Source organism: Arachis stenosperma, chromosome 4 (genome assembly GCF_014773155.1).
Source record: "Arachis stenosperma cultivar V10309 chromosome 4, arast.V10309.gnm1.PFL2, whole genome shotgun sequence".
Classification (NCBI taxonomy): domain Eukaryota; kingdom Viridiplantae; phylum Streptophyta; class Magnoliopsida; order Fabales; family Fabaceae; genus Arachis; species Arachis stenosperma.
In genome coordinates this window covers 120045335-120071472 of record NC_080380.1, presented here as the reverse complement: position 1 = coordinate 120071472, position 26138 = coordinate 120045335, and the positions used below count along the sequence as shown (strand labels likewise).

The 26138-nt window shown below is 26.6% G+C and overlaps 1 long non-coding RNA gene and 1 pseudogene across 4 annotated transcripts; one reads left to right on the top strand and one right to left on the bottom strand.

The window, feature by feature from the left end:
- LOC130976441 (uncharacterized) lies at positions 1-3610 on the top strand. 4 transcript variants are annotated; one of them, XR_009084679.1, is made up of 7 exons: positions 1-218; positions 646-750; positions 2312-2412; positions 2597-2887; positions 3017-3059; positions 3157-3197; positions 3423-3610. It is a non-coding gene; the product is annotated as an uncharacterized LOC130976441 (long non-coding RNA). The 4 variants fall into 4 exon arrangements; XR_009084678.1 differs by having other exon boundaries at positions 2304-2412; XR_009084681.1 differs by having other exon boundaries at positions 1-336.
- A 1932-nt stretch (positions 3611-5542) lies between these two features.
- On the bottom strand, positions 5543-5738 carry LOC130978488 (small nucleolar RNA U3; annotated as a pseudogene).
- Positions 5739-26138: the final 20400 nt, after the last annotated feature.

Below are 26138 nucleotides of genomic sequence, written 5' to 3'. Positions count from 1 at the left end.
CCCTCTTCTACTGAGTTTTCAAAACTCACCGAGGCAGAGAGAAGACAAGAGAATGGTGTAGCTGTCGTTGCAGTCGCCGTTTCAGCCGTCGATTCCATCGCCGTTGTTGCCACAGTTGTCGCAGGAAGCTTCTCAATCGAGCCGCAGTAGTTGCCCCGGTCGAAAGCTTCTGAATCGAGCCACTGTTTTAGATTGTTTTCTCCTTCGAGCTACCGCTGGTATTCTTCTTCTTCTTCTTCTCCATATTTCACTTGTCTCTGTCTCTCTGCTTCTTTGAAGTTCCAATTGAGATTGTTCTGTTCTTCTTGAATGGTGAGTCCCACCTTAGTCACGAAGGTACTTTCCTCCATTTTCTCAATATTTTTGTTTGCTTATAATGGTGACTGATAAGCTTGCGAAGTTCTTTTGTGCATCATCCAAATTGAACAAGTTTCTTTTTTACCTTCTTATATTTCTTTTTCACTAATCTTATTTAGTATGATTTCATTTTATCCTTTTGCTACATGTTTTATGTTCCATTATCACATTATATCAACTTTTTATCCTCAATAGTTAAGGATGTCTCCAACACTAGTATGTGATTGTTCTCAACAACTTATATATGTTGTTTTTAAATATATATTCAATTTGGTGATTGTGGAGCAGAACCCCCTTCCGTATCTTGCTCGTTATCCTGAAGCAGATGTATTGACGTCTAGCGATCAAGTTATACCAACAGTTGTTGATGATATCTGGAAGTTTGGCAAGAAGGTGAAAATCTGATAATGAACAGAACTTAATGATTTAGATTTTAGTGTGACCTGATTGCTCTTCTAGTGGGGCTTATTTACTTCAACTGCATAATTATGAATCATGTTGAACTCTTAACATATCATTTGCAAGTGATAATCAAGTGAAACCTATTTATATGAGAATGCTCCTTATAATGATAGTCACCTTTTATGCCATTTTGTACACACTTAGTTTTTCAGGCATCATTTTAGATTTCCTCATCATGCTTTTGGAATGACTTAAGATATGAAACCAGCAAAATTTATTTTCAGGATGAAGCTTTTTACTGTAGTATTATTGGTATTCTTTGGTTTCAGAAACAAAATTTAATCTTAAATGAGATAAGTAGCTAATTGATAAATAAGTAGATGATACCTTTTACAAACTAGGTAAGTTTACATTTCCATTCAACAAGGCATTCAAGTTGATAGTGCATTAATTTTTCTTCATATGCTATGGAGGTTATGACTATGATTTTATATACTTAATAATTATAAAAAAAAATTTCCTATCTTTTGTTGGGTCTATTAGCTCTTGAAGTCAAGGTTTTGAAGTGTAGAAACATATAGATATAGACCTTTTTTGCTTAAGCTGTTGTGTAACACTGCATTTTCCTTTTTTGCCAATCACTACATAGGTTGTGATTAGGATTGTATTCGGAAGTCAACAACTGCCATAAAATTGTCTGTATGGCATTAAAAATTTTGGTCGGCTTATCCTTTCGTTCATTAGTAATGCACTAAGCATGGTTTTGAACATCTTCATGTAGTGCTGTGGCCTGTGGATAACGAAACAGGATAACAAACTTGGTAAAGAAACGAGTTTATTGTAATTAGGAGGTGCCTTGTGACATTTTAGAGATGAAATCGGTTGAAAACGGTACTGTAAAAATGTTCTATGTAAAAATGTTATCCAAATTGGATTTATTGCATGATAATATTTAGGGTGCACAATCTCACAGCATAATGAACTCCATGACGGGTTGTTATTTAGTTTTAAAATTTTTTTCCGCTTTGGTTCTGGGTGTGTGCTTTTGAATGTAATTGGGCCAGAGTCCTTGTGAGTTGTTGTTATATCACTTGTCTCTGAAATTTTCTGTTTCAGTTTATGAAGTCTTATTCATAAATTAAATATTAAAAGAGATTTAAGCATAAATGCGCTTTAAACACACAAGGCTTTGTTGTTGTCGTCATCGTTGTTTGGTTTATAAAGCTTTGTATATTTTGAGGAACATGCCACAAAAACCATATAGCCAATGAAACTGTATGTCTTTGTCTAATGCAGTTGTTTCTATTTGACAGATGAAGGCATGTGATGTCGTCAATAGCAGAATCCACTTTTGTTGTTCCAACTTAGTTGACACATGCTTGCTTTGATTATTTATTGGCAAGAGTAGTTATTCTTGACTAAAAATTAATCCATCCAGATTTTGAAAAGGAAAAGTAAACTAGTTGGTTTAGATTGTTAGAAAAATAAAGTAAATTTTGACTAAGTATTTTATTTATTTATTTATATATTGTGTGCTACAAAAGAATTTCAGGTTTTTATGATGGGCGAGTCAGGAACATCAAGAAGAATGGAAACGTGTTCCCTAAGAATGGAAAAGGTACGATCCCCAACAAGCTTCAGAATGTTCTTAAGGTAGGTCAATCAATTATATTTTCAGCTTATGGGCATGTTATTGTTAATTAGCATTTCATTTCTCTTTATGGGCATGTTCTATCTTATAGAAAATCTTATTTTTGTACATGCAGTTTTTTTGGATCTTAGTGGTGTATTGTTTTGAAGCCAATAGTGAGACAATAATATATACCATGCATTTCAGGTCCATATTACTAATGCTAAAGTCTGGAATGCATAGGATCCAAGTATCAAGGAACTGGCTGAACAGATCAGCTTGAGGAGAGAATGGCACGCATAAAAAAAGATCCATCTTTGAAGCATATTTTAGATGAGATAGAGACTGGTGGCCCTGCTGTTATGATGAGGCTTAGATGGCAAAATTTCTTATCATTTTGGCCATTTTAAAATTTCTATCAGTTCAATGTTTTCCAAATTTTAAATAGTTTCTGAAGTGTTTCAGGTTGTTTGTGCAGTTTGTGACACTGAGCAGCCGGTAAGTATTTTTCTTCCAACTTATTTCTTGGAGATGGACTAGGCTGAATTTGATGCATAATTCCAGCCAGGGATTGTTAATATTCTTGCTTCCTCAATGATGCTGAATGTTTTTTTAATCAATTTGCAGATAGGGAAACAACTGTTTCATTGTGATGATTGGGAATCTGTAGGTGCGATTCACTTAGCTGTGCTTGAGTATATCCATCTCTTATGTCACCTGAATTTATGACATACAAGCTAATTTTTTATGATCTAATTTGGAAACAGGGTCGGTGGTCAAGAGAATTATCTCCACTGCGAGAAGTGTGGTATGCATTCATCATTCAACCAGCATTGTGCATTTTTTTTCTTTCCCTTTTGTTTGCTTTTCCTAAGCTTGTCCATACTTTGTTTTTCTGTGAATAATTAGAAGGGTTTACTCCTTTCAGGCTTTGGTTTATCAGTATCATAGAATAATTTTAAAATTTAGTCCTTGATCAATGCCATGCAAGGTCATGCTAGTCATAGAATAATTTTCTGTGAATAATCTGCAGGGTCTTACTATTCAGTTACACTACGTGACAATCATTGTGTGGAGAACTTCATGGGCATGTGCATTACTGATGCTGCTGTTATTGCAATTATGTAGTTAGATGATATGTTTGGAACTATTGACATTGAGTACTTTTATATATATAGAGAAAGAGTTGTCTTATATTGAGAAATTACTATTTTTGGTGTCATTAAGGAATTATTGTGCTATAAATGATTTAATTTTTAAATTTTAATGTTAAAAAAATTTAATTTGAGTAGTGCGTAAATGAGATGAAATTAATGAATATTTTGAAATGAAAAATAAATAAACAATCAAAAGGTTTGTGAAAGTTTAAAAATCTCGTAAAATAGATTATTTTTGTTAAACTAGAAAATTAATTTGTAAGAATTTTAAATTGCCATAAAAGTAATTTAAAATTATCACAAAATACTGGTATAAAATTATGTGGCATTTTAAATTTTAGAGGTTTTAAAAATTTTTCAAAAATTATTTAGTGGGGGTTATAAACTTTCATAAATAGGAGAAAAAATTTTCACAAATAAATAAAAACTTTGTAATGCTAGGACGCTGAGAATAGAATCATAAAATTGCATATTTTATATTTTATATGAAAGTGGCAGTTTATATATTCATATCTTCACATAGAAGAAGAGAATTTCCTCTTAAACACAGCGAGAAATTTTAAAGTTGAAAACAAGAAAAAAAAAAACTCAGTCTATTCGTTAAAAAAGTTTTATTATTTAACAGCGACAATTAAAATAGCAATATAAAAAGAAGTCTTAGAATTTTTTTAGTATCATTAAGTTAATAGAAAACAAATTTAATAAAAATATTTTTTTAGTATATTTGATAAAATTTTAATAATAAAAATAAAATATAAAAAAATCTAAAGTTATAATTTATATTTTTTCTAAAATTTTTTATTTAAAAAATATATTTTTAATATAATAATAAAATATAGGTTTAATTATTCTGTTGGTCTCTATAGTTTTGCAAAATTTTTATTAGGTCCCTGTACTTTTTTTTCTTTTAATTGAGTCTTTGCACCAAAATTTTTTTTATTTAGGTCCATACACTTTTTTTTTCCTTTTATTTGGGTTTCTATACCAATTTTTTTTAATTGAGTCTCTATAAAATTAAGCCAATTACTACCAAGAGAAATCTAATTGAAAAAAAATTTGGTGCAGGGATCCAATTAAAAGAAAAAAAAGTATAGGGACCTAATTGAAAATTTCATGAAATTATAGGGACCAACAGAAAAATTAAACCTAAAATATATTATTGTATTTAAATATAATTGTTAAATAATTTTTTATATAAAATATTTAAATATAAAATTATTTTTACTTTATTAAAAGTGTTTTAAAAAAATAGATTATTTTAAAAAAAATTGTAAAAATTTATCCAAATAAACTCTTATTTTATCTTTTTAAATTTAATATTAAAAAAATATATTTTGGCCTTTTAAAATGTATTCTTAGATATTTTAATTTTTGTTGAAGTCAAATTTAAATTTAATTTTTAATACAATTTAATATTTTTTAATTTAAAATGGTATCTTAATTCTTTTCTAATTAATATTTTTCTAAAATATTAAAAATAACATTTTAATACTTTTACAACATTATTCAAAGGAAAATTTTTTAAATAAATAATTTAATTATTTTATTTACTAAAATATGTAATTTGTAGTGTATTTATTAATTTACATTGCATTGATTTATCTCGTTTACTGTATAAACGATATATATATATATATATATATATATATATATATATATGGTGAGTTCTACCCAACCCCCTCTATTTCAACATGTAAATTACCCCTCGTGACGTGACATGCTTTAATTGGATGCTTAGTTTTAGTTTGAGTTAATTTAACTCAATAAGAGTTAATATGTTAACTAAAGTAGGGTAATTTTGTAATTAAATATTTTTATAAGAGATAAATATATAATTTTTATAAACATTAAAAAATAAAGTTATATTTTTATCATTGTGTAGAAATTCAATTTACCCCAGTCCCATTTCTCTCTGAAATTGAAAGTGTTCCATATTTTGATGAACCAGGAGTATTTAGAGAAAATAACTAATTAAATGGCCAGAAAAAAATATTTGAGTCTGTCAGAACACCGTGAGACCATCTCGACCACAAGGTTTTAGCGCGAACGATCCTCCACCATTCAGATGGCATGCGCTTTGGAACAATTAATCACGCTCTGACCTCACGGTCATAGTTCAACCAAAGTCTTCTTAGAACTCAAGGATACAGATGTACGAGCCTATAGAACAGATCCTGTTCAAGTAAGGTCGTGTTCTGTGTTTTGTGTTCTTTGTGTTTAGTGTTCTTTGTGTTTAGTTATAAAAACTGCTTTTGTTTTGTGAATCTAACCCAGGTGTGATGGTGATGGTGATGATGATATGGGATTTCTGGATGGCATTGAAATTAAATTTGGAGGTATTTAATTACATAATCATCCACTTTGGGCTATAATTTAATTACCAATAATTTAACCATAGTTAACATAGCAACCAATTAAAAGATGACATGTCACAGAGGGTAAATTACATGTTATTATAGGAAGGGTAGGCTAGAATTTACCTATATATATATATATATATATATATATATATATATATATATATTAAAATCGCTTATCTTTTCTATTATTTGGAAGCGTTCTATTTTTAAGAATTTGTTCTAATTTAAATTATTAATATTTTTTATTATTTTTAAAAAGTATATTTTTTATTTATAAATACACATATCTCGTTTACATTGTAAACGAAATAATTATGAATGTATTTCGTTTATACCGTAAACGAGATAGATATATTTTTTAAATTTCATATATCTCGTTTATACAGTGTAAATAAGATAAATTAATGTGATGTAAATTAATAAATACGCTACAAATTTAATTAAAATAATTAAATTATTTAGTTTAAAAAATTTTCTTATTCAAAAAATATTTTAATTTTCTTATAATTATTTAAAATAATATTTTAGTATAAAATATCATATAATATATTTTTAAATTAAATTAATATCTGAAATAAAATTATAAGAAAATATAAAAGTTAAATCTATCTTGTCTTCATATGCAATTAAATAAGATTCGGCTTTTGTAACTGTGAAAAAAGATAAACTAGACATAACATGTTGAATGTATATTAAAATTAGTTACTAAAATTAATTATTATATATTTATATATAAATATATGTATAATTTAGTTTATTTTTTATATGTATTTTATATTTTAATGTGTATTTTACTTTAATAATTAATTTTAATAATTAATTTTAGGGTATAAATAACATTCGATAAAAATATGATCCTATAAAGTTTTTGTTCTTTTAGAAATGTTTACAGTGATAATTAAAGACGCAATCTGAATGAAAAATAAGTAAAGAATAACATAATTTATACATAGTTAGAAATAAATAGGGTTACATTGCATGTAACCACTAAAGATAGTAGACTCGTGTACAGTTCCATGCATTGACTCGTATATACGACTGTTATATGCTTCCATACATTGACACGTGAATGAAAACGTGCACAATAATAACACTCTTAGATTGTATGACAGTGACACCTACATTGTAGATTTCAGCGCTAATACGGTGAAAGAGACTACCTTAATTGTAGTGATGCATTTTTCAATTGAATAAATATTAAAAATATGTGTATATTTTTATTTAAATAACTGTTAGGTTAGATGATAGTGATACGTACATTATTGATTTCAGAGCTATCACAATAAAAAATACTAATTCAGAGTACTTTTAATTGATTTGAGTATATTTTAATTCAGTGTTTTTTATAATGTTATGATAATATTTAGAGTAATTTCAATGATATATTATTTTATTTTATTTTATTTTATTTGTTAAGAAAAAATTAGAACCCGCAATCTTGTAAATGAATATAGAGAGATTATGTCATTTGAGCTATAATTAATTGGCAGCATATTTTTTTATTACTTTGAGCTTTTACAGTAATTGAATTAATTTAAAATTAAATTTTTTATTAGATATTATTTTTAAAATAATACTCATATTAGTAAAATAATACCATATCATTTTAAGGAAAAACTAATAAAATACTATCTGTATATCTATTAAATTCATTAAATAAACATTATAATTTTGTTATTTAATATTAAGTTAAAATAAAACAAAGTATTAAAATAATAAATTTTATATTAAATTTTAAATTATTTTTTATAATATATAATCTCATAAATATTTATGTGGTATTACGTGAAATTTAAAATAAAATTAAATTAAATTAAAACCAAATATTAACGATACTCTTGATGCTAGTATCAAGACCAAATACTTTATGTGTGTATATTTTAACTCTATTATTTTTCTTCTATTGAATTTCTATATATTAACTTCAGTCAGGTTAGTACTTGCTAAACATAAATGTCCTATATATAACCTTCTACTCTACGGAACTAAACAAGTCAACAACCATCTACACTTCCATGATAACTGAAAGCCTCCCTAGGACGTTGAGAATAGAATCATAAAGTTTATATATTCATATCTTCTTCACATAAAAGAAGAGAGTTTCCTCTGAAACAAGAAATTTTAAAGTTGAAAACAAGGAAAAAAAGAAAACTCTCAGTCTATTCGTTAAAATGGTTTTATTAGCGACAATTAAAATATCAATATAAAAGGAAGTCTTAGAATTTTTTTAGTATCATTAAGTTAATAAAAAACAAATTTAATAAAATTTTTTTAGTATATTTGATAAAATTTTAATAATAAAAATAAAAATATTAAAAAAATAAAAAATTTAAAGTTATAATTTATATTTTTTCTAATATTTTTATTTATAAAATATATTTTAATATAATAATAAAATATATTATGTATCTAAACATAATTTTTAAATAATTTTTTTATATAAGATATTTAAATATAAAATTATTTTACTTTATTAAAAGTTTTTCTAAAAAATAGATTATTTAAAAAAAATAGTAAAAATTAATATTTTTAATATAATTTAATTTAAAATGGTATCTTAATTCTTTTCTAATTAATATTTTTTAAAATATTAAAAATAGTATTTTAATACTTTTACGACATTATTCAAAGGAATTTTTTAAATAAATAATTTAATTATTTTAATTACCGAAATATGTAATTTATAGCGTATTACTAATTTATATTGCATTGATTTATCTTGTTTACACTTTACAGTGTAAACGAGATATGTGTATTTGTAAATATAAAAATATAATATTTGAAAATAATATAAAATATTAATAATTTAAATTAGACCAAACTATTATGTGAAACCGTCCATCTTTTCTATTATGTAAAATTATCCATCTTTCCTATTATTTGAAAGTGTTCTATTTTCAAGAGTTTGGTCTAGTTTAAATTATTAATATTTTTATTATTTTTTATATATCTTGTATAAACAAAATAAATCAATGCGATATAAATTGATAAATATGCTACAAATTTAATTAAATTATTTATTTTAAAAAATTCTCTTATTCAAAAAAATATTTTAATCTTCTTATAATTAGTTAAAATAATATTTTAGTATAAAATATCATATAATATATTTTTAAATTAAATTAATATCTGAGATAAAAATATAAAAAATATAAAAGTTAAATGTATCTTGTCTTCATATGCAATCAAACAAGATTCAGTTTTTGTAACTGTGAAAGAAGGTAAACGAGAAATAACATGCTAAACATACATTAAAATTAACTATTAAAATTAATTATTATATATTTGTATATAAATATATGTATAATTTAATTATTTTTTTATGTGTATTTTGTATTTTAATGTGTATTTTACTTTAATAATTAATTCTGATAACTGATTTTAGTATGTAAATAATATTTTTGGACTGAGACATACAAAGAAATAAATGCAAAATACCCCTTAGAAAAGCCACTAATATTGCTTGAATATGGTCATCTTCTTGAAGGTGATAACCAATGACAAAGAAGGCATCAACAAGTTTTCTTATTTTGCCAAAATAATTAGAGACAAAACTAGTCTTTCTCACCAATTAAGCTGGGATTTAAGACTCTGAATCCGTGTCTTGGAGGATGTCTGAAATTAATTCTAAATTAAAGACCAGACTTAATGAAATTGATAAAATGCTACGATCTTGTTCGTGAAAGGAGTAATATGACAGAAGCAAGCAACCAAGTAAAGAGAGTCAAGTATAAAATCTATCAGAAAGATAAGAGAAAATTTCTATTGATGTATTGTGAAACTGTGAATGATTCGTAGCACCTTGTCAGTGACACACTATAGCTATATATAGCCTCACTTCATCAGTAACAAAATATCACCAATACTAACAGATTCTGTTAACTATATGTCCAAGTGAGGAAAGTAGTTATAAAGTAGTTACACAGTTTCACCAGAATTAACACAACTAATATTCCTTTCCTCCTGACAGTAAGTTCTCAAAAACATGAAAGGAAATCGTTGTGTCAAAATAGTGTTGGGAATAAGGAGTATGACCACAATCCAATCAATCATGTTTCAAATAATTTGTTATTGTTATTATATTAAATGTTAATATAATAATGTCCTTGATTAAATTTAGAGATTTATCATTGTGATAGTGATCATAATATTGAGAGATAAATCTTTTATAATTTAATCTAAATTGTTCTTGATCATAGGATTATTAAAAAGGGCATTAATAATCCGGAAAGACCAATATATATATAATGGTCTTCATTGGATGAAGATTAATAGATCTCATTTATTAAATTATATATATAGATGGTGCATATAGAGATATGACCATTGAACTGACTCACTTTGAGAATTCCTAATGGTTATAATTACCGGATATTTGTCAATAGGATATTCTCAAGATGAACATAGTAATAGAGTTTCCTTTGACCTGCGACTGTCATAGTAATTAACAATGTATTTATTATACTTTGATTCCGGACACCTAATACCCTAGGGTGCTAGTTGAATGGATATTGGGTATGATTTAAATACTTGTAGAATTAATGATTAGTCAATAAGGAATCCGTCAACTCTCGGTAAAGAATTTGAGCTATATGATTATAATGACTGAGATGAATAAAACCTTGGCCAAGGGGATTGAATGAATGAAGAAATGAGTTTCTTAGGTCATTCACAATTCATTATAATAATGGTAACATGTTAGAGTTTGACAATTAAACCATACTCTAAGGGTTAACCAAGAGCTGGAAAGATGGAAGGAAATATACTTTGTTCTTCTAAGGTTCTTAGTAAAAATATATTACTTCATACTATCGGGCCGTTGAGGAGTGTTGCTAGACGCCAACCTTGATTAGTAAATTTAGTATGACTAATTTACTACCCGCTTAGTATTGAACCTATGGGGTCACACACTAACGAGTGTTCTAATCTTTGCTATAGAATTATTTAATTATTATTTTGATTTAATCAAATAAATAATTATATTAATTCAAATGGAATATTATTATATTTTTTGCTAGCACCAAAAATATAATAATAGTATGATAATTGAGAATATTAAATGAGATTTGAGAATAATTAGTTATTCTATTTCTAAATTTGAATTATAAAGTTGGATGAGATCCTAACTGATTCTGTTTCAAATTGAGTTATGATATGATTCATAAATTTGAAGGATTCAGATTTAGAATTTTAAGATATGATTTAAATTTGAATTGAGATTCAAATTTAAAATCAGTAACAAATCTCATACTATATATATGTATGCCAAGAGTAGAAGAAAACATGAGAAAGACAGAGAGAATAACAAGGGTTGTTATTCCTTTATCTCTACGCACATAAATGTATATGAACCTAATTCTTAGAGACGAATTTTATGGTGTGCAAAGAGTTGCAAGAGGTTTCTCAATTAGATCAGATGTCCATTGGTCAAGGGATTGACAGCAAATATTGGTCTCGGTGTGGATACGCATAGCGCCTTCGTACCATCGAAGGAGAAAAGGATTTTTACTAGCGTACTCAGGTATTTAAATCTGATATACTACTATCTATATATTATTGGAATAAAGTTTAAACACAAAATATATCTTTAAGGATTACTTTCTTTTCTTCCGCTGCGTGTGTTATGAACACATGGTAATCCTTCAGTGGTATCAGAGCTTTGGCTTTTTGTGTTTAAATTTTTATTCCTATTTTTTAAAGTTTGTAAATTAATAGGATTAATTCAAATTACTTTTTTTAGTATATGATGTATTTATTTCCATTGAGATGGTTTTCTAATAAATTAATAGTTAATTTATTTTAATTATGTAATTGTGATTAAATTATCCGTTTTTAATATAAAAGTTATATTTATAATCAAATATTTTGTATGATTTTATTTATTTATTAAATTTTATTGTGATTTTGATCACAATAAAAAGAATAAGATACAAAATATCTTTTGTTCATTTTTTATATATAAGTGTATATATAAAGGTCAAATTTGATTTGATCATTTTAAATGCTAAACGTTAGTACATGAAAAATCAAATTTTGATTTGATTGATGTGTTTTGAACACTATAATTTTAGAAATTAGTTTTTCTAATATTCTTGATTATAAAGAGCGGCCTGACAACCAGGAGTTTTATTTTCAAAATAATAATCAGTGTATACATTTGATGTATTAAGAATTTAATTTTATATTTTTTACCTAGACAACCTGGGAGTATAAAATTTAATCCATGAATACTGATAGAAATTCTCTAACAAATGAAATAAATCCTAAAAGTTAGGATATTGTCAAAAATAAATTTTATCTATTGTTTACAAGGAGCAACCTGAGAATCAGGAGACTTGTACTCAAAGACAGAATTTATTTATTCATATGATGATGTATAAGGAGAATTAATTTTATACTTGAACCTAGACAACCTAGGGGTATAAGATATAATTCAGTTAAATAATTGTTTGACAACCAGATAATTATTTGGGATTATAATTGTATGTCATACAATTTAATCATATTTATTTGGAATAGGTATGAGCAACAACTTGACAATCAAGGTACTCATTCACGATTCTAAATAATTTTGCCAGAAATATAGATTTCTTGGTTTACTTTCATGTTTTAAATTTTTAAATATGTCTATCTTTTGTATGGCATGCTTGAAAGTAATAAATTGACTATACATTGAGAATTGTTCTTATGTATAAAAGGATTCCATGGACATGATAATCCTATTGAAATAATATTGTCCAATAAAAATTGGTGATAGAATAATAAGTACTTGTGAAGTATTTAAAATATTATTTTATTACAGTATGGATTGTTTTTGACAACTATGAGTTCTAATTTCAAAAGCATATACCCACTATTTATTATTGAACATCTTGAGAAGATGTATGGTGTCCAAGTAAGATAGTATGACTATCAAATATTTTATCTAAACTAGTGGGAGTATTGGGCAATATATTTTGAATTAAATAACTTTAGAAGTTGGAATGCCATTAGCCAAATGGCTTTAGCGAGAATTGTTCTTGCAAGCATTTTTAGAGATTTATTTTGTTACAAACAATTTATAATTGGCCCTAATATGATTAAGGTTTGCAATCTTTTTGGAAAAGCTCAATATGAGTATTGAGGATGCCAATCAAAATTGCTCTTAAGAGTTGGTTTGACCAATAATAAAGATATTGAGTATTTTTATTATAAGAGCTTAAAGTAAAATCTCTAATTATCTAATTGATATTCTATTGAATAGAGAATGAGATTCTCTTCATGCACAAATACTAGTACTCTATGTACTCCATTATATTTAAGAAACATGAAATTTGATTTAGTTGACTATTTTGTTAAATATTTGGATTACATTTTAGAAATTTTGCTAAATTAACAAATTTCTCACTAAATCAATTTTTTTTACCATATGAGATATGGAAAACACATAAGCTAAAACTCAAGAACATTAGAGTTTGGAGATGTCTTATATGTGTTAAGGGATTGCACAACAATAGAATTGATATTAGGTCCGATAAATGAGATTTATTGGTTACCCTAAAGAAATAATGAGATTATTTTTATCACTCTTCTTATGACAAAGTGTCTATGACAAGAGGTTCAACTCTTTTTTGGAAAAGGGATTCCATCTTAAAGAAAGAGTGGGAGTACAATTACTTTTATTAGAATTATATACCACTCAATAGAGGATGTACTTTCTCCTAAAAGTATAAAAAGTTTGATCGTCAAACTAACTTTTCGAAAAAGTAGCCTATTTGTATAATGATACAATTTTATAAAGATAGATCTAATGGTTACTTAGATTTTTTTATAATTATGTTCAATAAGGATTGTCCTTAAAATAAAATTATGCATTATTGTAGTGGGAGATTTCATGTTTTAAGAAAACGTGATATTTATTATACATTAAGTGTATTTTGCAAAAGGTCAAAGCACACATGCTCAAAAAGCTAAGGTGTTTAAGGTCAAAAGAGTTTTGATAAACACAAATGTGCATTGAAAAATTATACACATGATTGATTGGCTCTAGTGCAAGTGGAAGATTATTGTGATAATAGTATGCCCAAGATCCAATCTATCATGATTGGCTCTCGTGCAAGTGGGAGATTGTTGGGAATAAGGAGTATGACCACAATCCAATCAATCATGTTTCAAATAATTTGTTATTGTTATTATATTAAATGTTAATATAATAATATTCTTGATTAAATTTAGAGATTTATCATTGTGATAGTGATCATAATATTGAGAGATAAATCTTTTATAATTTAATCTAAATTGTTCTTGGTCATAGGATTATTAAAAAGGGCATTAATAATCCGGAAAGACCAATATATATATAATGGTCTTCATTGGATGAAGATTAATAGATCTCATTTATTAAATTATATATATAGATGGTGCATATAGAGATATGACCATTGAACTGACTCACTTTGAGAATTCCTAATGGTTATAATTACCGGATATTTGTCAATAGGATATTCTCAAGATGAACATAGTAATAGAGTTTCCTTTGACCTGCGACTGTCATAGTAATTAACAATGTATTTATTATACTTTGATTCCGGACACCTAATACCCTAGGGTGCTAGTTGAATGGATATTGGGTATGATTTAAATACTTGTAGAATTAATGATTAGTTAATAAGGAATCCGTCAACTCTCGGTAAAGAATTTGAGCTATATGATTATAATGACTGAGATGAATAAAATCTTGGCCAAGGGGATTGAATGAATGAAGAAATGAGTTTCTTAGGTCATTCACAATTCATTATAATAATGGTAACATGTTAGAGTTTGACAATTAAACCATACTCTAAGGGTTAACCAAGAGCTGGAAAGATGGAAGGAAATATACTTTGTTCTTCTAAGGTTCTTAGTAAAAATATATTACTTCATACTATCGGGCCGTTGAGGAGTATTGCTAGACGCCAATCTTGATTAGTAAATTTAGTATGACTAATTTACTACCCGCTTAGTATTGAACCTATGGGGTCACACACTAACGAGTGTTCTAATCTTTGCTATAGAATTATTTAATTATTATTTTGATTTAATCAAATAAATAATTATATTAATTCAAATGGAATATTATTATACTTTTTGCTAGCACCAAAAATATAATAATAGTATGATAATTGAGAATATTAAATGAGATTTGAGAATAATTAGTTATTCTATTTCTAAATTTGAATTATAAAGTTGGATGAGATCCTAACTGATTCTGTTTCAAATTGAGTTATGATATGATTCATAAATTTGAAGGATTCAGATTTAGAATTTTAAGATATGATTTAAATTTGAATTGAGATTCAAATTTAAAATCAGTAACAAATCTCATACTATATATATGTATGCCAAGAGTAGAGGAAAACATGAGAAAGACAGAGAGAATAACAAGGGTTGTTATTCCTTTATCTCTACGCACATAAATGTATGTGAACCTAATTCTTAGAGACGAATTTTATGGTGTGCAAAGAGTTGCAAGAGGTTTCTCAATTAGATCAGATGTCCATTGATCAAGGGGTTGACAGCAAATATTGGTCTCGGTGTGGATACGCATAGCGCCTTCGTACCATCGAAGGAGAAAAGGATTTTTACTAGCGTACTCAGGTATTTAAATCTGATATACTACTATCTATATATTATTGGAATAAAGTTTAAACACAAAATAGATCTTTAAGGATTACTTTCTTTTCTTCCGCTGCGTGTGTTATGAACACATGATAATCCTTCAAATAGTACATTGTGTTTAATTTGTTAGGCTTTCTAGACAGACATTTCTTCTCAATCAAACCTCACGGAATAATTAAACGGCACCAAAAAGAAAAAATGAAATATACTAGAATGCACCTGCCTTAATAATATCACTTCTTCATCTAATTATTAATTCGATCTACATGAATTCCTTGGCTTCCTATCATCCTATGTAACTTTCGTACATTAACTAATCATCAGTGGCAACTTGCAAGAGCAGTCACCAACATGCCAAGTACGAGAAATGGCTCTGCACTAGCCTGCAAACATTAAAATAAGACACATATTTCATTTGATATAAGTGTAACTCCGCTCTTTAGATTTTCATAATAGTAATTTTCCTTGTAATAAATGCAAACAATTATGTTTATTTTCAGATTATTCGTACGTACTTCTTCGATCAATGATGGATAATAGATAATTGAAAAAGAGAAAACTAATAATTTGTAAGGACATATATAAGAAAATGCGTCTAAACTATTTTATTTAAGAAGCAGAGATAGTGTCAACCAAAGTTTCACGTAGTGACTGGTGAACATGTACTTATATTTAACATCGTATTTCTCAGGGTCCTTGAGGAAGTACTGGAACTGAAAGGCAAAAGCCATTAAACTAATCATTTAATATTGTTATGCAATTTTTTAGCAAATTTGAGTTGGTTTAATATCTAATGATTGGGGAGCGAAACCTACTTCTCTTTATAAATACCAGTTTTAAATTGTGCACTTTGTCCGTGTTAAAAATTTGAAATGCCTCGACTTTTTTAGAATAGGTCCGAGTCAAATAACAATGATTTGAAACACTTTACACTATTTCGAAAATTCAAAGACACAATCGTATGGATATGTAAAATACTGAATTTTCAATCCTAGCAAGAAAAGGGGGAAACGAATACTCAATTTCAAAGTGAGAAAATAGAATTCCATACTCGATCTCATAGATACATATGGATACATATAGAATTCTGTGGAAAGCCGTATTTGACGAAAGTCGAATGCACGGCTTGGGGGGAGATCTTTCAAAAATCTTAATTTGAACTAACAAAAAAAAAACTTGAAATGAAAAAGGGAAATTGAAAAGACTAAAATAAAAAAGAATTCAAAAGAAACAAAGATAACGAAATAAAACTAATTTAAATAAATAAAATATCTCTGACATGATCCGAAAACTTTGAATTCAAATACAATGTGTAAGCATAAAAGAAAGTAAAGAAAGGAAAAGCTTTGTAAAGAAAGTAATTTGCAAAAAAAAAAAGGAATGTAAAATAGTGGAAGGAATCCAAGAGTAAGATAAAAAAGTTGTTGGGATGTGAAATTGCTGAGTGTTTTTTGTAAAACAAATTCCAACCTCATTTCCTTCCAAACTTTGTCTATTTATAGCCAAATTCAACCAATCAAATTCAATCACGTGTTTTGTAAATGAAAAATCAAATATAACTGTTTCCGCCATATAAATGATGTAATAACCGTCTTTAATTATCTCAATTACTAGTCTTTCTATTGCTTCGATCATCGAATCTTACACAAACCTTTTCGATCAATATTCCTTGTTCATCGATGACCACCTTCAATAAACTCAAGAACCTACTCGACGAATTCTAACAAATATTGTTGATATATTTACTACTAATTTTGGATTTATTTCGAAGCAACAATTTGCCCCCTTGAATCGACGACTTCTAGGCTTAGAAAACAATAAGTCTGTCGATTCAAACAAATTTTTCTTTTTCCTTTTTATCTTAGTAAAATTTGCGAAGAAGAAAAGAATTTAAATCTAAAGAGAGAAAACGTTTGGAATCCATAATTGACATCAAATATGAAAAACTGCTCCATTAAGTATATCTATTAAATGCGCATCCCATCATGCACACTTCCCTATTAATTTCAGAGGTTTAACTTCTCCTTTATTAAATCCTTTCATTTTCTTTTATATATACTTCACTTCATGAACTTTTGAATTTTTTCAAAAGCTTCTTCATTACACACCTTTCTTTTTCTAATGTAATATTATTTCAATTACCTTGTTCTTTGTCTATAAGCAAAAATCTTTTCCTTTTCAAAATTTTTATTGTCTGCGGAATTCAACTTCATCAACTCTTTCTTTTTTCAAGGTTTTCAAATTTCCACTGTTGGTGGAATTCAGCTTCATCAAACTTCTTTCTTTAAGGTATTTTTCGTATACTTGCCACATACTTTTGAATCATCAATTAAATATAGGTTTAATTACTCTGTTAGTTCTGATAACTTCACCAAATTTTTAATTAATTTTCTATACTTTTTTTTCTTTCAATGGGTTCCTATACTACTTTAATTTTGTAATTAAGTTCTTCCTAATGTAAAAAATATTAGAGTTAACTGAATATTTCTTCGCAAATTAAATGTATTTATAATTAAAACCTTAATTAAATCTTTGACTGCATACATTCTGATTTAATTTTAACATTTTTAACATGAAAATGACATAATTATAAAATTAAAAGCAATATAAGACCCCAATTGAATGTATGTTGAAAATTGGCCCAACCATAGGTGAAAAACCTGTCACTATTGCTGCATCGAAGAAAAAAGCAGAATCATCCAAAGTTTCAAGAAAAAAAATGAAAGCCTCGAAAGCTTCTTCTGCAGCATCAAGTTTGGCATATGTATCAAAACAAACAATATTTCTAATTATTTTTTATACTTATGTTTCAAAGATAGTTATCTAATTTTTTTAGGCAAAAAAACAACACTCTAATAAGTCAGTCGAATCTCCTTTAAAAACACCAAGTACCAGAAATTTTCCATCAAACACTGCAAGTGTTGAGGTTGACCCTGAAGACATTTTTTCTAATTCTTAATTATAACTTAGAAGATTCTGAGGAAACTAAAGCATTTACATTTTTTATTACATATACAAACATAAGAATACAACCTCTTTAATTGAAAGGTTTGTATGCAAGAAACAACTCCTCCTCAAAGTTCACCAATTGTCTTTTACTTCTTTTAGTGCCAACTCGTCTTTACCAATCAATACTGAGCCAAAAAAAAAAAACAAATATTAAAATAAATTTATTGCAAACTCATTGAAGTTCCATCGACTACACATGATATCATCATAAATACTCCTTTTAACAAAGTCGAGCTCACATCCTTTGCATAAGATCCAATTTCTTATTTGCTTCAGACTAGAAATACAGAAGTCATAAACCAAAAAGAAGAAATCATTGATATCAGCCAAGGTGATGATGTTGTTAGTGAGTTTCTTGGGGTTATCTCGAAGATTTCCAAAGGCAAAAAAGCTAAGTTATCAAGTTCTGAGAACAAATCAGTTCATCTAAATCAGAACCCATAAGTTCCTAATCTTCTTGAAAGCACACATGATCAAAATATAACAAGAGATTCTATTGATCCAGGTGTTTTCAATCTTCTTCAGAAACTAAAACTTCTGCTTGTCAATCCTGTTGAAGTATGGTTTTCACAAGATGGACTTAATGCTGAATTTAATCAGATTTTGATTTCTAATATTCTCCTTCAAGATCCTTCTATTCAAGTCAAGCCACTCGTATCTTTTATCAATCACACAAAAAATTTTCTCATGCCAAAATGAACTTGAGCTCCATCGAAAAGGAATGAAAGAGATTAAAAAATCAAAGTGTCTAGGTTGAAGTTTCCTTAGCTGATAGAAAAAATAAAGCATCAAATTATGAAGCTCATCTAACTGATGCTTCTATTGAAATGAATCAACTAATCATTAGAGAAAAGGAACTCGAAAGAGAACTCGCTGAAATCAAGCAAAATAAAGTTCTTCTCCAAAAACCTCTCGATAAACTTCAAAATACCAAACGTTTACTTGACAAAGAGGTTCTTTCAGTTTTAAAGGAAAAAGATGATTTGGACAGTCGAGCTTTCCAACATCAGACTGCAGAAAGCGAGCGTCTTCAAGAACTTCAGTCACTTGCATAAGATCACTCCTGGATAAAGGAACAACTAGACCAACTCTTGCAACTCTATGAAGATTGAAAGCTTGGAATGTCAAGTTTCTTTTTTGTAAAGACATTTTGAATTTATCTTTACTTCAACTTCAAACTCAATTACCGTTTTGCAAACATCGATACTATTTTAAGTACTTTCTATTTACCGATTTAATTTCTATTCCAGTATCAATATGTTTAATTCGATATACATTCTCTGCATAAAAATTAATTATTTGAAAAGGTTCTTCTCAAGTAGGGAACCATTTTTCATAAACTCTATTTTTTATTAATCCGCAAAATAACTTTTAAAACTAGTTCACCAATACCAAATACTTTTTCTTTTACTCGTCGATTATATATGCGAGCCACATTATCTTTTTGATGAATAATGTGATCGAGTAGTGCTAATAAATACTCATTATCCAAGTCAACTTATCAAATATTGCATTCCAATAATTTTTAATTAATAATTTCTCTTGACGCATCATCCTCATAATATTAAGATTAATTTCTAAAGGCAAAACTACATTATAACCATAAACTAATTTATAAAGAGAAATTGATGAAATAGATCATTACTAGTAGTAATAATTTTTGTGATATTGATAATTTTTTATTTTTATTTTTCAAGATTTTATCAAAAACAAAACAGAGTGAAAAACAATAAACAAAAGATAGAATTATATATGCTATTTTTTTATTATAACTTTGACTCTTTTTTTCCATAAAATTTTAAAAATGAAAGTACAAAATATTTTTCAAACTAAACAGGTCTTTATATTTCTTAATTTTGAAAACCACCATATTAGATGTACACAAAAAATAATCATTAAATTATGTTTTAATACAAAATACACTTTAGGTGAATTCTATCCAACTCTCTGTAAAATAACATGTAAATTATCCTTCATGATGTGTCATATTTTAATTGGTCATTATCTTAACCATAGTTGGATTATTTTGTAATTTATTATTTGAAATGAGTAATGATATAATTTTTTAAAATATCAAAACTTCACTCCTGTTCATTGAAGCATCTTTCCATTCCTCCGTTCTTTCTCCGTCACATAGCTTCCGTCATTCCAAGCATCGCCGTCGCCGTGGTGGCAAGAAGCGCCAGACGTTGTCATCATCTACTGCCCTCTCACAATCTCTTTTTCTTCCTCCTTTAACGACGTCGTCGTTAAATTTCCGTCATCAGTAACTTTGCCGTTCTATTCAATATAGCCAACGCTGACGTCATCGCTATTTTCTATTCTCTCACTCGATCCCTCTGTCCGTCGTGGATCACTCTTTACTAACATAAGTAATGTTTAGTTTGGTTATTAAATTGTTTCATTCAAATAAATCTTTATTTAATTACACGATAGAACATATATTCATATGTAAAATATAATATAATAAAATAAATCTATTTAAAATAGTTAAAGATATAATTAAAATAAGGAACATACAAATATAATAGTAAAATTTATAGTCTAAACAAGTAAACATATCTTTTATCATACATAAATTATTTTAAAAAAGAATAAATTATTAAAATTAACAACACAAGTTTAAAATGATAAAATCTAACTTTCTTATAAATATTTTCTATAATATTTTTATTCTTTAATTTTTAATTTATTTGTACTTTATTATTTAATTAATGATTAAATAAATTATTTTTATGAGAAATTATTTTTTTGTATTATCTTAAAAGAAGAGACCAATATAATCGTTTAAAAAATAATGTAAAAATAATTTTTAAATAAAAAATAGATAATATTAAAATTTTTAAATACAAAAATAAATTGTATAGATAGATATTTAAGAGATAAATATGAAATACATGTCTAAAATAAATAAAACAGACAAAAATAATTCTCTATTTCTCAAGAGTCCTCCTATTTTATCTGTTTTATTTATTTTAGGTATGTATTTTATATTTATCTCTTAAATATTTATATAATTTATTTTTCTATTTAAAATCTTAATATTAAATATTTTTATTTAAAAAATTTTTTAAATTTATTTTTTAAATTATTATATTGATCTCTTCTCTAATATAATATAAAAAATAAATTTTTGTAAAAATAATTTATTTAATTATTAATTAAATAATAAAGTACTAATAAATTAAAAAAATAAAAATACTCTAAAAAATACGGTAAAAAAGTTAAATTTTATCATTTTAAATTTCTGTTATTAGTTTTAATAATATATTTATTTTTTAAATAATATATATGATAAAAAACATGTTTATTTTTTTGGAGTATAAATTTTATTATTATATTTGTATATTTATAATTTTAATTATACTTTTAAATATTTTAAATAGATTTATTTTATTATATTATATTTTACATATAAATATATGTTTCATCACGTAATTAAATAAAGATATATTTTTTTAATGAAAAAATTTAATAATTAAATTAACCATTAATTATGTGGGTAAGTAATGATTCATGGCAAAAAGAGGCGCTAGCTATATTGAGAAGGACGACGAAGTTACAAACGATGAAATTCAATGACGTGACTAAAGAATGATGCACTGAAGAAAGAGATTGTGTGGGAGGGCAGTAGATGGCGTCGGCGCTTTTTGTCATGAACGCGACGGCGGTGCTTTGAAGGACCTAATCTACGTGATAAAGTGAGGAAGAAAAAATGGAGGAGTGGAAATGTGCTTCAATTCACAGGAGTGAGATTTTGATATTTTAAGAAATTATACCATTTCTAATCTAAAATAATAAATTATAAAATAACCCAACTATGATTAAGACAATGACCAATTACAATGTGACACATGATGAAGAATAAGTTACATGTTATTTTAAAGGGAGTTGGATAGCATTCACCTATATATATATTAGCTAATTTGGTGATTGATTTTTAGTGTGAACATAGCATTTTTTTTGTTTCACAAAATAATGACCTCCTGGCCTCTTCTTCTTGAAAATAAATAAGCTAAGCAACATTCATTTTTAGAACTAACTAACTCTACTTCAGCATGCACCGGATAAATACCAAAACACTGAATTTTAGTTGAAAGTTACTCGTTGAAAAACATTTAAAAAAAAAACAAATAATCAAATCAATAGCAACTTGCTACTAGATCTCTTAGCACAGTAAAAATGTACCACACCATGGCAAACTGATGTAACTTGCTCCAAGGGCCAGGTTTCCTATCCATCCATTTCGTTTTAACTAGAAAAATTAGAACACTTGTGAAGCTTAGACAAATGACAATACAAGATAAACGAAACAAGTGATGAAATATAGACAAAAGACATGGAAGATAATATAGTTGTAAACTCACCTTTTAAATCGGGTACCAAATTACATGGTCTATTTAAAATCAGCACATATACGAAAGGATTAACATGCCTAAGATAGATGAAAAACTTCTTTTTGTCTTTCATTTTTGTTTTTTGGTCAACAGAGGATATTATTAGAAAGGGTAATGTTTTTTTTTCTTTCGGGATTACAATGAGTTTCAAAAATATTTAGTATTTCATTTATTTTGATTTTATTTCTAATGTTTACGATTAATTTTAAAAATAATTTTTTATTAATTTTTTATAAATAACAATTAGTCAACTTTTTTTTTTTAATTTTACCCTTTAATAATCCTCTATTCTAAAACACTAACTCAGCATAGAATTTGATGGCGTTGCTATATTTGAAACTTTTAAGTTGTACCAATTAAAAGTTAGAAAAATTATCCCGCATGCCACTTGCTTTTAGGCTTTTAGCAGAATATGGTATGGTAGATACGAACAAGTTGTCCAAAACTTGTTTGTCGTATAGGGATGGGTGAATAAATTAACTGTGATAATCCTATTTTTATTAGTCGAAATGTCTTAAATGCCCAACTCAATTTTTTTTCATGATATCTTTTAATTTGATAGGTTAAAAACTAATTTATTGTAATATTGAACTCTATTAAAAGTTTGTTACTAACCTATGAGTAACCAACTCAATTTTAACATAGAAGGGTGACGTGTGATAAGAGAAGCTTTATTTTTTTTTGTATTAAGACGGGACTAAAAGTTCTGTGACTTTGTGAAGAAGTTTTTTTTTGTCGGTTAATTGAGAGCCAATCGATGTTGGGCTTAGGGGTGCCAAGCGAAAAAGTCCATCCCGTTCTGTCCCGCTCCGTTCTGTCAAAAACCCGTCCTTTTGTGGGTTGATCCGTTCCGTTCTGCCTAGTGAGTTGGTCCCAAAATTCCACCCCGCCATGCCTAACAGCGGACTGGCGGGTTGGCGGGTTGGCGGGTTAAATCCGCCAAATATCATCTTTTTCTTTAACTATTATAATTTCTAAAGGCATAAAAAAATTATAATTTTTATATTCATAAACATTAAAGTCTTTGTAATTATAAATATCTAATAAACATAATTATAAATAAAGTTTTCATCCAAAATATAATTATAAATATTGTCTTCAAAGCAAAATAAATATAATTTAAAACATAATTATAAATATTATCTCCAAAACAAAATAATTGAATTAAAGGAAGTTGAATTTTAACAAAAAAAATTGTAAAAATATCTCTTATCAAAACATACTAAATTCAATGAAAAAACCTGTCCCATTCGCCAAAACTCAAGATTTAAGTTGTATAAATTAAGCGAATTTTTACTATTTGACTGTTCTAATTTTTTATCCTAACTTACTTTTTTTTAATGAGTTACGTAGATTGATCTGACGAATTTAGACGTGTTTGTCATCCTAATTGGAGTAAGCTGTTTTTGTTCGATTCAAAGGAGTTTCTTTTAGCAGTGTCAGGTTGTTGAACTTACATTGAGAGGTGTTGCGTTTTGTTGGTGCGTTTTGTCTGACGGCTTCATTAGAATCAGGCACTAATAAAATACCAAAATAATACATCTAATTGAATTGAATATATTTTAAATTTTTATTACAATATTATAATAATAATAATATTATAATTATCATTCAACAAATTTAATAAATTATATAATTAACAGTATATTATTTATTTTTTTTAAAATAATACGATATTTTTTTATTGATTTTAATATCATTTAAATAATATATCTAATACAAATTTTAATTTTAAATTATTTCAATTACATTTAAAAATAAAAAATAATATCTAAAATTAATTCCATTAACATTGTTCTAAATTTAATATTAATATTAAAATAGTATCTAGTACGCTTAATTAATTGTTATTTAAGTGTGCATATTCTAACTCTATTATTCTTTCTTTATGGAACTTTATATTAACTTGAGTTAAGTTAGCACTTATTAAACATGGATGCCTTTTATATAAACTTTCCCTTTACATAATTTAAAAGAACAAGTCAACAACCATCCAAACTCTCATGGAAGCTGAAAACCCTCCTGACTCTATAAGAAGATGTAGCATAATGACTTGAATGAAGAAACCAAGAGCAACGTAATTTATATATAGTTAGGGGGTAAATATGAAATTGCATGTAAAATAGTAAAATCATAAATAGTAAATAACAAAGGATACGTTCCATATATTGACACATAAAAACAGATGTAGCTAAAAGTGAATTAAGACGCGCACAATAATAATACTGTGAAGATAAATTATATTAACGAAGATATACACAATAATAACACTGTTAAATTAAATGATAGTGACACGTACATTATTCTTTTAGCGCTATCACAATAAACGAGACTAATTCAGATGCAGTGATGTATTTTTTAATTTGATAAACACTAAAAATGTGAATAATTTTGTTCAAATAATTAATTTATATATATACTAACTCAAAAAGATAGAAGAGGAAGATACATGTGCAAATAATATTTCTACTGTTAGCTGAATTTTGTTTATAAATTAATATTAAAACCCAGCTTCTGCAGCGGTCTGTCAAATATATAACGAGAAATTGTTGGGTTAGAAATATTTAGTATTTTTTTATTATTATTTGATTAATATAAATATTAAATTATTTTTAATAAATAAATTTTATTAATTTATATATATAAATTAAAAAAATCAGTATAAATTGTATTAATTTATGTATGTAAATTTTTATAAATATAAAAAATTATTATTAATTAAATATTAACAAAAAATAATAATATTTACTGATCATATAATATTATTCACATATAATATAATCATAATTATTATTAATTAAAATTATCTCCAATGCTTAGGGTTTCGTTTTATATTTATTTTGAATCCTACAAAATGTTATATAGTATTTGTAAAATTATATATTATAAATGTAATTTAAAATTTAATATAAAATTTAGGGTAAAAAACACAAATAAATCATGGGAGGAAAGTTGTTACATGAATAAGCCAAATTGAAGATTGATTCACGAATGAGTCAAAGCATACTTATATGTAATTCGAACTTATTTGGTTCGAACTACATTTCCATATAAATCGAACCTATTTGGTTTGAATTACACACACATAATTCGAACCTAATTGGTTCGAATTACACACGAATAGGTGCCATCACATAATTCGAACCTAATTGGTTCGAATTACTCATGATTAAGTGCCACCACAAATTCA